Source organism: Notechis scutatus, chromosome 1 (assembly GCF_049901735.1).
Source record: "Notechis scutatus isolate UNSWTSFEM ecotype Mainland chromosome 1, rNotScu1.2, whole genome shotgun sequence".
In the NCBI taxonomy this organism is placed as follows: Eukaryota; Metazoa; Chordata; class Lepidosauria; order Squamata; family Elapidae; genus Notechis; species Notechis scutatus.
Genome location: NC_142009.1, coordinates 286,795,559 through 286,808,808, shown reverse-complemented (window position 1 = coordinate 286,808,808; position 13,250 = coordinate 286,795,559). Strand labels below are relative to the sequence as shown.

General features: G+C 34.2%; 1 protein-coding gene across 4 annotated transcripts in view; it reads right to left on the bottom strand.

The window, feature by feature from the left end:
- The window catches only part of AKAP6 (A-kinase anchoring protein 6), a 268,358-nt gene that overhangs the window by 51,468 nt on the left and 203,640 nt on the right, over nt 1-13,250 (bottom strand). The gene's annotated exons all lie outside the window — the stretch shown is intronic.

Genomic DNA, 13,250 nt, shown 5'->3' with positions numbered 1-13,250 from the left:
TCATTCTTTCAGCTAATAGATCCTCAGTATTTGCATGAATATGTTTGCATATTGTTAATTTCATATTTTAATCTTTCATTTGCACTGCACATGAATATCATTTATATTTTGCCAACTTCAAATATTAGTCATTTGTGGATCACAGAGCAAAATGTTTTAAATTAGATGGTTTAAAGTATTCTTCATTATTAATGAGCACAGATCAGATGCCAGTGTATCAAAAAATAAGCATGAATATGCATAAGAGGTAACCAATGATTGTGTAGATTTATAACACAAACTTGTCTTTTCAATATGTAAAAAGGAAAGTGGAAGCTTTTTTTAAAAAAGTCTGCATTAACAAGAAGTAATCAGGTTTCAAATGATAGGATTGGATCACAGAATAGCTACAACCTTTTCCCTGGGCTAAAATTGCCAACAAGTATGCTTCTTGGCTCTATATGATTGCCTTTTCAACTGGAAAGAGTGACTAGAGGAGATTACAATCTGCTTTATGTAATCTGATTTCTATTTAAAGATGATATAGCTGAAAAAGATTTACATAATTATTTCTGTAAGTGTGCATAATATCAAGAGAAATCCACGTCTGCTTCAGCTAGACAGTGCAATCTACCTGGTTTCACTTATTCTGCATTTTTTCTAGAAAGTTGAAGGGAGTTCTCTAATTATCTGGCTATGTTTTGGACTTGCCTACTAATATTTTTCACCTGTAATAAACTGGGGTTGTTTGCTTTGGGATGAAAAGTATTATAGCTGTGTTTTTGAGCTGATAAAGATTAACATCTAAACAAATCAGGCAGCATATGCCTCTTAACAATACTCTAGTTATCATAAAGACCTAATGGGTATCATTTAATTTCAGTTCTAAACAAAGTGGTTGCGCTATGCAACATAATACAAAGAGTTCTTGTGACAGATGCTATAAAAGATTATTACATTAAACCAAATAAATAGGTTAGGTTTCTATATGCTTTCTGCCTCTCTCACAGGGTATCATACTGCATAAACTGCGTGATAAAAGATGCTAATTGCTAGAATATGAATTGTATACTGGCTGGAACAGTTATAAGGGGGAAAACATTTAACTGAAAGATGCACCAGCTATGAAAAGAACAGTCAATATTGTTTCAAGCTAAAGGACTTAATCTGAAGTTATTTATTTCACTGAGAAAAATGCTTATTGTACTGTTGAGCTAAGGTTTTGATAGCACATTATTATTTTTTTTACCCTTCAAACACCTACCCTCTGCAAAATTAGCTTCCCAGTTCTATCAGTGCTGTACAACCCTAGTCTAGCAGGAGTTCTTTATCCTGTGGTGAGAAGATAATTTAATCTTCATATTCATTCTACCGTCAGCATTAAGTGAGCAAAGACGGCTGTATTGTGACAGGCTGTGAATGTTATGATATAGATTACTGTTCAATAGCCAACAATGAGATTAATAATTTTAAAAGTCACACCATTTCCACTTTTTTCCTCTCCATCGTCCAACAATAGCTACATTAAATAAAATGATTTAATATTTATTTTTTCTACTTCATCTGCCTGCAGAAAAAAAATCATACATATTTTAATGGCAAAGTCAGATGTTTATATCTATGGATAAATAGAGTGGTTTATTTTGAAACCACTCAAGAGAAAAAGGCAGGAGCATGATGTAAGCTGAGGAATTTTGATTCCCTTCTCTTCCCCTCATTCTTTTTTTCTTCTCCACTTACAATCTTTTAAACTAATTAAAACCAATGCACGTTGGATATCTTGTAAAAAGTTTGTAATAAAGACAGTTCACTGGAACATAATCAGGAAATGTAGAAAAGATTATTAAGAGAATTTTGTGATGAATGTTTCCTAAAGTGTCCAGCTTTTTCTTTAAGTGTGTGCGTGTGTGTCTGTGTGTGTGTGTGTGTGCGTGTGTGAAAAATCACACCCCAAAATTCTGTCCAAACAGAGACTGGAACAATGCCTTGAAACAGCATTAATTGTCACCATGGAAACCAGAAGAATAAGCCATTTTGAAACCAGCCTAGAAGGCACTCATTGAGCAACTAAGCATTTTTTTTGTCTCCTTCAGTGTTAAAGAACAAGATGCCTAGTCACTAAGAGGTCAAAGAAAGAAATCATTATGAAAAGATCATGGATATCAACTCTGTGGTTAATGATAATAATAATAACAACAACAATAATTTTGACATTTAATAATAGACCAAGTCTTTATTGCATGCTTTTCACGAAAGAGCTGCAATGGGCACCCCTGCCCCACCCTCGCCCCACAAAAATCAGGATCTAGATTCCTATTCTTGCCCTAGAGTGAAATGTTAGGGCAATATTATGCAGCCCTTGGGTCTAAAGCTCCCTGGGAATTTTGTTGTAATAAAACTTCAGAAGAGGAAAGCAAAAAAAAAAAAAAGAGAGAGAGAGAGAGAGAGGAAAAAAGGTTGCATGATCGAATTCAAAATAATGCTTTAAAAGCACACAGAGAGATTAAGACATCTATTGTAAGACTTTTGTATGATGCTTCTGTGGGTTAAAGTGAAAAAAGACCAGACATACCAAACATAGCGAGCTGTGAGTATAAGGGAAAGAAAAATTAAATCAAGGAACACTTCTCTATGGCTGGAATGTTATTGGGAGTGGGATTCACTTTTTCATATTTTATATCATGCATTTTAGACTTGTTTTCCTAACAACAGAATAATGCCTGTTACTTTAAGGAATTAAACAATGCTTCTAATTTCATTGAAACACACTCTGCAAGTGTTCACAGATTTCTCTTTTGCTAAGGAGTTACTGTATTACCAGATATAAATACATCTCATGTATGAGCACATTTACAACACACATACGTGCACTTCATTTGCAAATAACTCCTTCCTATGGGCTGCACAGATTAAGAACGCTGCCCTGTGGATATATTCTCCAATTACATTAATAAATGTACATTGCATTAAAACTGATACCTATGCATGACTCTTTGCCTGTCATCTGCCTACATAAATACACATCCTTTGCTGTTTGGCTAATATTCCTGCTCTTCACGCCTAGGCTTCATGGTGGCCCCTCAGGAAGCCCATGCCTAATGCCATTCATTAATGAACAAAGACTCTTTTTATTCCAAAGCCCAGGGTCCAAAGCTCAGCTGTATACATGCAGAGTGAAGGAATCTGTTAGAGGCCAGGCTACCCTTCTCAACAGCTCCTAGGCACTAAGTCCTTTCCTAACACCAAAGGAAGACATTTTACGAACAATCCAGAGGCAGGATTATATTCCATATTTCATATATCTTGCAAATACAGTCAGAATGTCTGGTTGGTGTTCAGGTCTTAGAATGAATATTTTTGTCTAGCAGCCATTACTTTGTTCAAACTTCTTGCAATCTCCTTCTATCAGAGCATGCTAAATAACTGCACAGAAAAATTATAAAGATTTCTATAGTTGTCCTTTTAAATGAATAACTAGTTTTCCTATTATTGGGACAAATTTGCTGCTAAGCCTTGGGGAGGAAATTAAAAACTGCAATATTGCTTAAAGTAGTCCGAATTCATAAGCAAATAATTTCAAGGGTTAAGAATTTGTTTTCTTTTTCTCTAAGCTATTGCAGTGGCATGATCTACTTTGAAATTATACTACTTTGGCTATGTATTGTCAATTGGGGATACATTGCATTATTTTTAATATAAATCAAACTCCTATATTAAAATGAATTGAAAATTCCCCAACAGAAGTTCAAAAAGCGTATTTCATTAAACTTAACTCCAATTATATCACCTTGAAAACTGAAGGAAGAAATCAGTAACTTATTCTTGTAAAGTCCTTTAAGAAAGAATAAAAAATGTCATTTATGCACAATAAAAAGGATTAATGAACATGCAAGTGCAAAACAAAAATTCATTTTGTTTAAATAATTTCAGCAAGGAATGAATACATTCACTGAGAGAGATGGTCAGCACCTCTCTCTCTCTCTCTCTCTCTCTGTGTGTGTGTGTGTGTGTGTGTGTGCGCGCGCGCGCTCCACCATTTATGTCTTTCATCTAAACTCCCCACCTCCCCAATTATATCTTTGTCACAATTCTATGAAAGAAAAACTCTTTTTTAAGAATTTATTTTACCATAATAAAGTAATGCATTTTCTTTTAAAAACCAATTGCTCCACTTTTATGAAATAATGTGATCCAAAAGATTTAAAATTTGACTGTAACTGTAAAATCTTTTGTGCCCTTTAATGAGTTGATATAAAATATTTAATACTGTTTAGGGCATATCCACTACCACCAAAAACAGTTATATTCCCAGCAGTCCCACTGTTTCAGGCAGAAAGCTTGATTGATCCTCCTAGCCTGAATTGAGTAGAATGAAAAGAAGCAGTTGGAAAATAGCTGCAATCATTTAATGCAGATGACCTCTGACAGGCTCACAGCTCTTCTATCTGAACAGAAAATTTGCATGGGGTCTCTGTGCAGAGGAACAATGTAACCTAAATGGTAGACAATCTTTATTCTAATGAAGTGGGTGTCAAGGTCAATGTAAAACTGCAATGATAAATGGTGCACCACTAGGCAAGAGAAGTTGTGTAGGCATTGTACTGCTTTCACGTTAATTGAAGGCTGAAAATGCATGAGTGAAAGCGTAAGACTCTTCTCACCGAGGTGTGTTAATGCAAAGGGGAAAAAAAGTTGCTTTTTTTCCCCTCCAGGACTCTGACCATTGATATGAATCTTATTGCAACAAGGCCAGTAACATAAATACAACTATTCAGCCAATAGTGAGTGAGCAGGAAGGAGTTGTTATTGGGATGCTTTATTCCTAGACTAACAACTTCCACAATCAGAGTGCCAAAAGAATAACAAGTCTCCAGACACCTAATGTAATTCCCATGATCCTTTTTCTATTTAGAAGATCTGTCTTTAATTAGTTCCAAACAAGCAGCCCTTTAGACAACTCTTCATTAGATACCACTCCTCTTGAAATAACTGTACAAACACCACCCCCTTTGCAGTTGTGTTCCAATGTTATTATTTTTCCCTAGGTTCTAAATTTCCTTGTTAATATCTCCAGGTGCCTTTTGTTCTGAATAAAAAATAGACCAGTAAAACTGGGTTTTGTTATGCAAAGGGTGGTGTGTCTTAAGTAGGAACTAAACTACAATAAGTTATTGTGGCTTTGTCAAAATGGCAGCGCAACTATAATTACACACTTCATCAGTCAATCAAGCAATTTGTAGAAGGCAGTACATTTTGTCCTGTAAAACAAAAGGGGGTAAGATGCTTTTTAAAAATTCTTAACAGCTTAAGCCTGTTTAAAAGTATATTGCTGCTCACTAATATGCTAATTAAAAGCCAAGAACTCCAGCTTTACTTATTCAAAGAAGAAATGTATTATCAGATTATCAATATTTTTCTAGTACTTCCAAGGTTGATCACATAAGACATGAAACACTTAATTGAAAGTTGTATGTGTTCTTCCATATACAGAGTACTATCTGATAGTTCCATTTTATTCTCTTCCAACATTTTAGATCCATTTCTGTTTGACTTTGAAAATTATTATGGGACAGAATATGCTTCATCTGCTTAGCCAGGAGATTGACTAGCAAATTGTGTTATTGCTTCTATTCACTCTAATGCTTTTAAAACAATCAATCATTAATTTAGAGAAGTAGCATAACTAGCAGGAACTGAGATCACTCTCACATTGGAGTGCACGAGGAAGAAGGATGGCAAAATCCATAGTCTCCAGTCAAGTACATTGAGGCAAAGAAACTAAACATGTCAAGAGAGCAAGGAATATGTTTAGGCTTACACACTAAACTAAACTAAACTAAGCTATTCTAAAACCTATTAAGCTTCACCTTAATCTGTTTGCAATTTCATGTATGAAACAACTACCGTAGGAAAGATTGTCCAATGGGTTCGGGTGTTTGTTGCACACATTCACATGCACAGTGAACTCGTTGCTATTCCAGGCTGTTTCCTTTGAAAAGGAAATCAGGAACAAGAATTTACTTCTGCTTGAAAGCATCAACATATTTTTAGATATATTCTAACATTCAGCCCTTAATTGGGATGTTAGATGTTGAAAATGGCTAGAGGTACATTTACATATCTAAGGCAAGTGTGCTAAGGGCACCCATTTCTCAAGATGCCCAGCCCAATTCCTTGACCTGTGTTTTAATTACTTCTTGTTTGAATTACTGTAATACACACTTCTCTCTGTCCTATCATTATTACAAATACATTTGGTGGGAACATGAGACAAGGTCTTCATGCTAGTTGCTCTCAGTCCTTAAAAATCCCTCCCAAAATTGTCTGGGTTGATTCCAACCCTAGCAAAGACATTTTCATCACAAGAAGCTCTTAATGTTTATATTGGCATTGCTTCCAAACTCAGAAGAAGAAAAATACAAATATCAAATTAACAAGCTGATTAAAGAAAACCTCAATATACAAAATACACTTTTAAAAGTTTAGTAGAAATATTTAAAAATAATACCAAGCCAAGCAGGTGTGACCAAATTGCTTTAACATCCTTTAGTTTGTTTCTAAATGGATTTATGGCTGAAGTAAGGTAATGTTTATTGTTTTAGTGGTATATTAATACATTTTAATAACTTGCTTATTTTATCTTTATTGTTACTTTTTTACTTGAAAAGTAGGAAATGCATTGAATAAAATATAAACCATGTTTCCTAAATTCATATGTTTTTAAATATATACTTATGAACATATAATACTAAGCCCATACTGAAGTGAGACAGAGATGTATACTTTTTCAGCAAATGCAAGCATGTACACACTCAATCCACAAACATACATAGAAGTAATTGTTAATTATAGTAGCCCAAGTGGGAAGCCGAAAATATCTTGACTGCTGTACACATAAACTATTCATAAATTTGAATATTGCTCTGATTTCATTCAACAAGTTACCTTGTTCACAAACTTTTAATAATATTTTTTTCAAATACTTCTCATGGCAATCATTAAACCACACGTCTACCAATAATGAGAATTTATGGGTTCCTATTAATATCTACGAAGAGTCATAAAGACTAATTAATGAATTATTCATATTTGTGGATACAAATAGTTGAATGAGGGCTGGAAGATAGTGGGTTGCTCAAGAATGTTAGTGCATTTCAACGAAGGATATCCCAGCTCATTTTGCATATCTGATTTTAAAATCTAACAGGACCTAACAGAAAACACATTAATTCATTTCTAAAATATTTGCCTCTGAGTAAATACTAGCTGTACTGCCGAGTGCCTCATATTTAGCAATTTTTTCATGGAACAATGCTTTTGCATACAGAGTAAATTTTCCTGATGCCACAATTGAGAGAATGCAGTTCGATTTATTGAGAAAAAATATTGTATAGGCAAATGTTTACTGATGAAACTGTTTAAAAAACTGTACAGCTTCATCTGTGTGTGATTTGTCAGGTCTGAAGTTTTGACGTGCCCAAGGGGCAGACCCCAGCGGGGAGTAGGCTGCAGAGCTAAATAGCTGTGAAAGAAGTCTTAATGTAGGATGGAATTCAAACTAACCTTGACATGACCTCAGGAAAAATATGCAAAAAGTAAAATGAATGCACTCTGCAAGATACATCCTAATTTTGTGGCCGGGCTGGTTAGTTTCACAAACATAACCAAGGCTTTAAAAGCAAAATAAAATATGAGACAAGGAGGAAGCAGGAATTCAGGGAAAACTTAAGCAAGCATGATGTGATTCAATGAAGGCATGTGAACAATTTGGAAGCAATCCAAATAAAAACCAACACTGAACAATATTGTTGTCAGCCTGCCTATTCAGGAAAAAAATTTTTTTAGGTTGAATATAAATGACACAAAGCTAAGATTACCTCATTGCATTACAAAGTCTGCTGTGACTTTTTGGCTGAATAGGTCTCATGGATCTACTGGTTGATGGTAGTTATTCAGCCAACTTGATTTTTAAAATGTTTCTTTCCATTCTATTTTATAAGTATAGATTTTAACCAGATTTCTTAACTGCTGCTTTATTCTGGATACTGTCCGCTTGAAGCAAATGAAATTCCTTTATTGTCTTTATTTTATTTTATATATTTTTGCTCGTTTTTGAACAAAACAAAAATAAATTTATCTGAACTGACAAAAACAGTTGGAACTTTGAACATGGGTCATAAGTAGCTTTGGGGAGGTCATTTTTATCTTTGAATGATTGCTAAGTGACTGTCATTAAATGAGGACTACATTTATAAATTATTTATCTGCTAACATTATATCTAAATATATGATATGTAATATATTTGTGTCTATGTACACATAGCCAAAATATCAGTATTCAACTTCCTGTACCACAATCAATACCTCCACATTTTTTTAATATCAAGCAACAAAGTACTTATGTGGAGGAAAGTAATTATTTAACTTTTATCCAGTGTTGCAAGTTTGGAAATATATGATAGAAAGAATGTGCCTTTATGGTCAGGTGAATTCTGCCAGGAAACAGTATCTATAACTGTAGATATATGAAGTCAGAGTTACTTCTTTATGCATTTTCCGAAGTGTCATTTCAGCAAACATCTCAGGTAGCTGTGCTGGTCCATTACAATAAAAGAATCAAGTAATGATAGGTAGAGATATAAATGCATTGTCAATGATCCAGTGGAACTGTCATATTTTAAACTATTTCTTCATGAATCATAAATTATGCCTCTATTATTGGCACAAATTTAAGTTTTCCAGTTCCTTATTTTTATATATGTTAGTTTACAATATGGCCAGGTTGTCTGTTTATATTTCAAATCAGTTTTCTTCTCACCCTTACCAACAATCACACATTTATATAATTGGACAGGAGGGGCACAATAGTGTAGAAAAACTACAAAAGCAATTTAAGTTCTCAGAGGATCGACTTGTTAGATTTCACAAATCTTTGTATTAATTTATTGGAAACATTACAAAGAAACAGTATTACCTCTATTTTTCAACCATTACACAGGCTAGTTTTGCATGTTTCAAGCACATATACAAAATTCCCTATACCTTATTCAAATTACCTGCATACATTTGCATGGCTTATGTAAATTTAAGTTTTTGTTAACACAGTTGCTGGGCAGGGGAGAAAGGAACATCTCTAAAGGAGAAACCAATAAAATAAACATACACCCATGCTAGCCCACGGACCTGGTTCAATTGATGTATAAGTATTTAGACCTTCTTCAAGACAAAATTATTTTATTTTATTGACAGATCTTCTTTGTGACTCCATGTCTGCACAGAAAGCTATGGAATGACTTACCCTGATACATTAGCAGCTCTATGAAATATAACAGTATTAAAACACACCTTTTCTTATAGTTATAGTTGTGTTGGGCTAAATGTATCCAAAGGAATTCTCCAAACATTCAACCAAAACCTTCAAATATAATCTAGATTTTGGATTTGGTATTTTCATTTTGCAGAAACATAAAACCTCTCTCTCTCTCTCTGTCTCTCTCTCCTTCTTGCATTAAAGGCTTTTAAACACTAAATTCAAAATTTTGATATGGATTTTCCCAAAGGAGAGAATTAAGTGAAAAAATTATAATGTCACTGCTGAAAAATGACTACAAGGTTTAGCATTCTGACCCATTGAATCAAATCCCAGGATACCTTGCAGCTAGATTGGAAACAGAGGTTCTAACAGTGACTTTAGAGCCCATTACAGTCCAATAGTGAAGCCTTCCTTACTTGCAAAATTCTCACATAGGTCGATGTGGCCAGTTACAAAATACCCATTTATTCATAAGCCTAGCCAGATAGGCTTCTCCCTGAGTATCCACCCAGTTTATTAGTACATATTCCCATTTATTTTTTCTTTCATTTGAAATGGACCCATTCTAAAACATAGACACCTGTCATTTACATTTTCTAAGCATGCCATGAGACCTATGTGGGATTCTAATGTGTTATTGAAAAATTATTGCAGGAGGCAATATTAGTTTGTACCCTCCCAACTTTTCATTTTTTTTTTACTGATTTAAAAGAGTGAATATATATTAAGGTCTGCTAGGCACAGAATGTGACAGGTTCCAGAAGATTCATCCCCATGTCATTTCATTTAAAAAGGCTTGGTATCTTAATGTGTTATGCCAATGTCACCTAAATATCTGTCTGGTGAAATCATACCTTTTTTTTTGGATGCGTGTTTGTACAAAACCAGGTATGACAGTAAATGTCTGAATACATTTGTATGTAATTTTTCTCCATCTTCTTCTGAATAAATGGAGTAGGGTAGGGAACCAAGTTATGGGCCAGGAGATGTGGGACATGTCCTTTTCTCATCTGAAACTGTGGAGTTAGGCTTTAGATAGCTTTCCATTGTCTCCTGGAGCTAAGCAGGATAATAATATTAGTCATTTAAAACACAACTGCACAACTGATGTTACTAACGAATTGGTGGTTTGTTTCTGCTAGTTTTAAGACTTGTTTTCTTTGTAATGTTTAAAGTGGTCAAAAATAGAAAACAAAGATAGTTAAATTTGAGCAGTATACAATTTCACTTATTTGAACCAACAGAAGCTTGTAATAAGCTTGTAATTGTAATAAGCTTCTTTCATAAAGAAATACTTTATTACAAGTAATAATAATTGGAACAATATGCATATTTACTCAAAAGAGTTTCTATTTGCTAGGTGTCTCATTTCCCCATTAAGTGAGCTGGGAAAAATCACCCTAAATCTTCATTATTTTAGACTTATCCTCCACAACTGAATAAATTACAATGAAATCTGCAAAACTGCACTGTACAAGAAGCATAGTCAGATTTTTTTTCAGTCAGATTTATAGTATAAAATATTAATATGTCCAGCATTTTAAAAAATGAAAGCAGGATAGAAATATTTCAAAGAATCTACAGTATTAATAGGCTAACCCGATAATACTATGAGCCTATTAAATGTAATTTTTCAGGCCACAGTGATTGGCATTAGATACTGACATTTGAGGAATTGCTATTATATTGATTTTGTTCTTTGCATTTTATCTAATCAGCTGAACTAAGTGATACTGGCAGAAGTTAGGTGTCATTGGGTAAAGCAATTAAGTACTTAAGCAAAAAGCCAGCATATTTAAACCATGCCATAATCTTTAAAAATCTTTTTCTGAATTCAATTTTCTACCATTGATTCAACAATATGGATAGGAGATTGATGTAAATTTAGAAGGACCATAGAGCCTGAAGTTAACATTGCAAACTCTTCTATGTGACACCCACAAAGAAATTCCACTACGCAATAGACATTTGTATAAGTATTGCATTATGGAAGTTTTAAAAACCAGACCAGAACTATACAATACACAATGCAGTGTGGGAGGCCACCTGGTGGTCAAATGAATAATTAATTTGAAAGACAAGCAAAATATTGTAAGCTTTAAGCATCAAACGTTTATAATATGTAACCAAAACAAACATTTAATGAAGAAGTCCTTTTAATCAGCTGATCATCCTTCAAAACTATAGCAAGAAATCAAATTATACAATGTCCAAAACCATTCCCCACTTGTTAGATTTTCTTTGGTTGAGCAGTAATTCACCAAGTAAGGATATATTTTTAAGGATACTGATTCATTTCTTTTATGTAAAAGGATTTACAAAAATACAAAAAAAGAGACAAGGTATTAATTATACTAGTGATGCTGACCTACTTCTGAAAACAACTCTGGGAAAGCTAGTGATATCACTTAATAGTGATATGATATAAACGAGGGAAATCAGCTCCATTTTCCTTACTTCTGCATAAGCTTCAATTGCAAAAAATCTCATTTCTGGAAAGAAATTAAAGTAGTTTTTCATTATAGTTGGCATCTCCAATCATCATCATCAAAATTTAGATAAGTCTTTAGGAAGAAAATGATATAATGAAAGAACTCCTTTATTGGGTATTATTTCACTAAACTAAGATATGTCAGGACATGTTTGTTATTTCTATCTTGCAGACCAAGTTTGTGATAAAGGAATAAAGTTTTTATCCAAGTATCTATTGAATGGGAATTCTACAAATGATAATACCAATATATGTCAAGGCATCAGGTCAAAAAGGGGGCATTTAAAATTTAATTTTATTCTCAATTTTTCATTACTGTATTTTCTCTTGAATCTGATACTCTTTTAAGTAGTCACTAAATACTCTTTTTTCAGTTTTAAGTACAAAAGGATATATCTATATTTCCTAAAACTGTTGTTTGTCAATCTTCAATTCTTTGTTTGTCATCTTCAATTCAGTGAAAATAGAAGGCATAGGGCAACAATTATTGAATCAAGACAAATCAAAAGGCTGTGTTATAGTATATTGGGACCATGGGATTGAAATTTAGGAAAGTTGGGGTTGCTTGCAAGAAATCGGGAAGTTGCATGGTTCAAGAGGTGACGAGAGGGCTGTTTCCTCATCCTCTTTCCTATATCCATCTGGTTTCTGTCCCCAATCAGCTAGTGACTAGGCATGGCAAGTGGGCAGTGATTGGCTGCTTTGTAACCAAGGCTGAATTTTAAAATCTCTTAATGGCAGTGGGCAGTGAAAGAAGGATGAGGGACCAATTGGTTGCCTGCTTGTGAGATAGGGCTAGCTGGAACGTGCCAACAGTCAACAGGTATGTCGTCTTCCTTCCTGGGGGCACTTGGGGACACGTCAGGATGGGGAGTGTGGGTTTCAATTTTTTTTCACATTCCACTGCTCTGTTTGTTCGCCCTTCCCAAGTGACATGGCAGGCAGTTCTGCAGGTCAGTCAAGGAGGATGAATGATTTTTTATGTTTCTTGCTAGCTTCCCACAAGCAACATCAATGGAGAAGTCAGGAAGTTGGAAGTCACTCCCACTGATTTTTTTTGCCTGCCAGTAATCATTCTGTTTCTTTGTTTAGGGAAGGAAATATATCTGAAAGAATGACCCGAAAGGTCACAGGTTGTCTAGTAGTCACATAAAATGCTTAACATGCAACAAGCTTACTTTAGCCTAGTAAGCACACTGTGGTTCATTTTGTATTAGGATAGGTGCATGTGGGGAGGGAAGAATGTAACCCCATAACAAATAAATTTCTTTCTAAAAGTTTCAGCATCCCTTCTATCCATCCAAGACCAGATGCATAGATAAGCTGCATGTGCATGAACTTCAATTTGTGATTGGCATTGACTTGATGTTCTTTGCATATGGCTGACAATAGCATTTAGCATTTTTCATGCAATTGATATCTGAAATATCAAACATGTCATGATTTTCAGATGGAAAACTTTGTTTA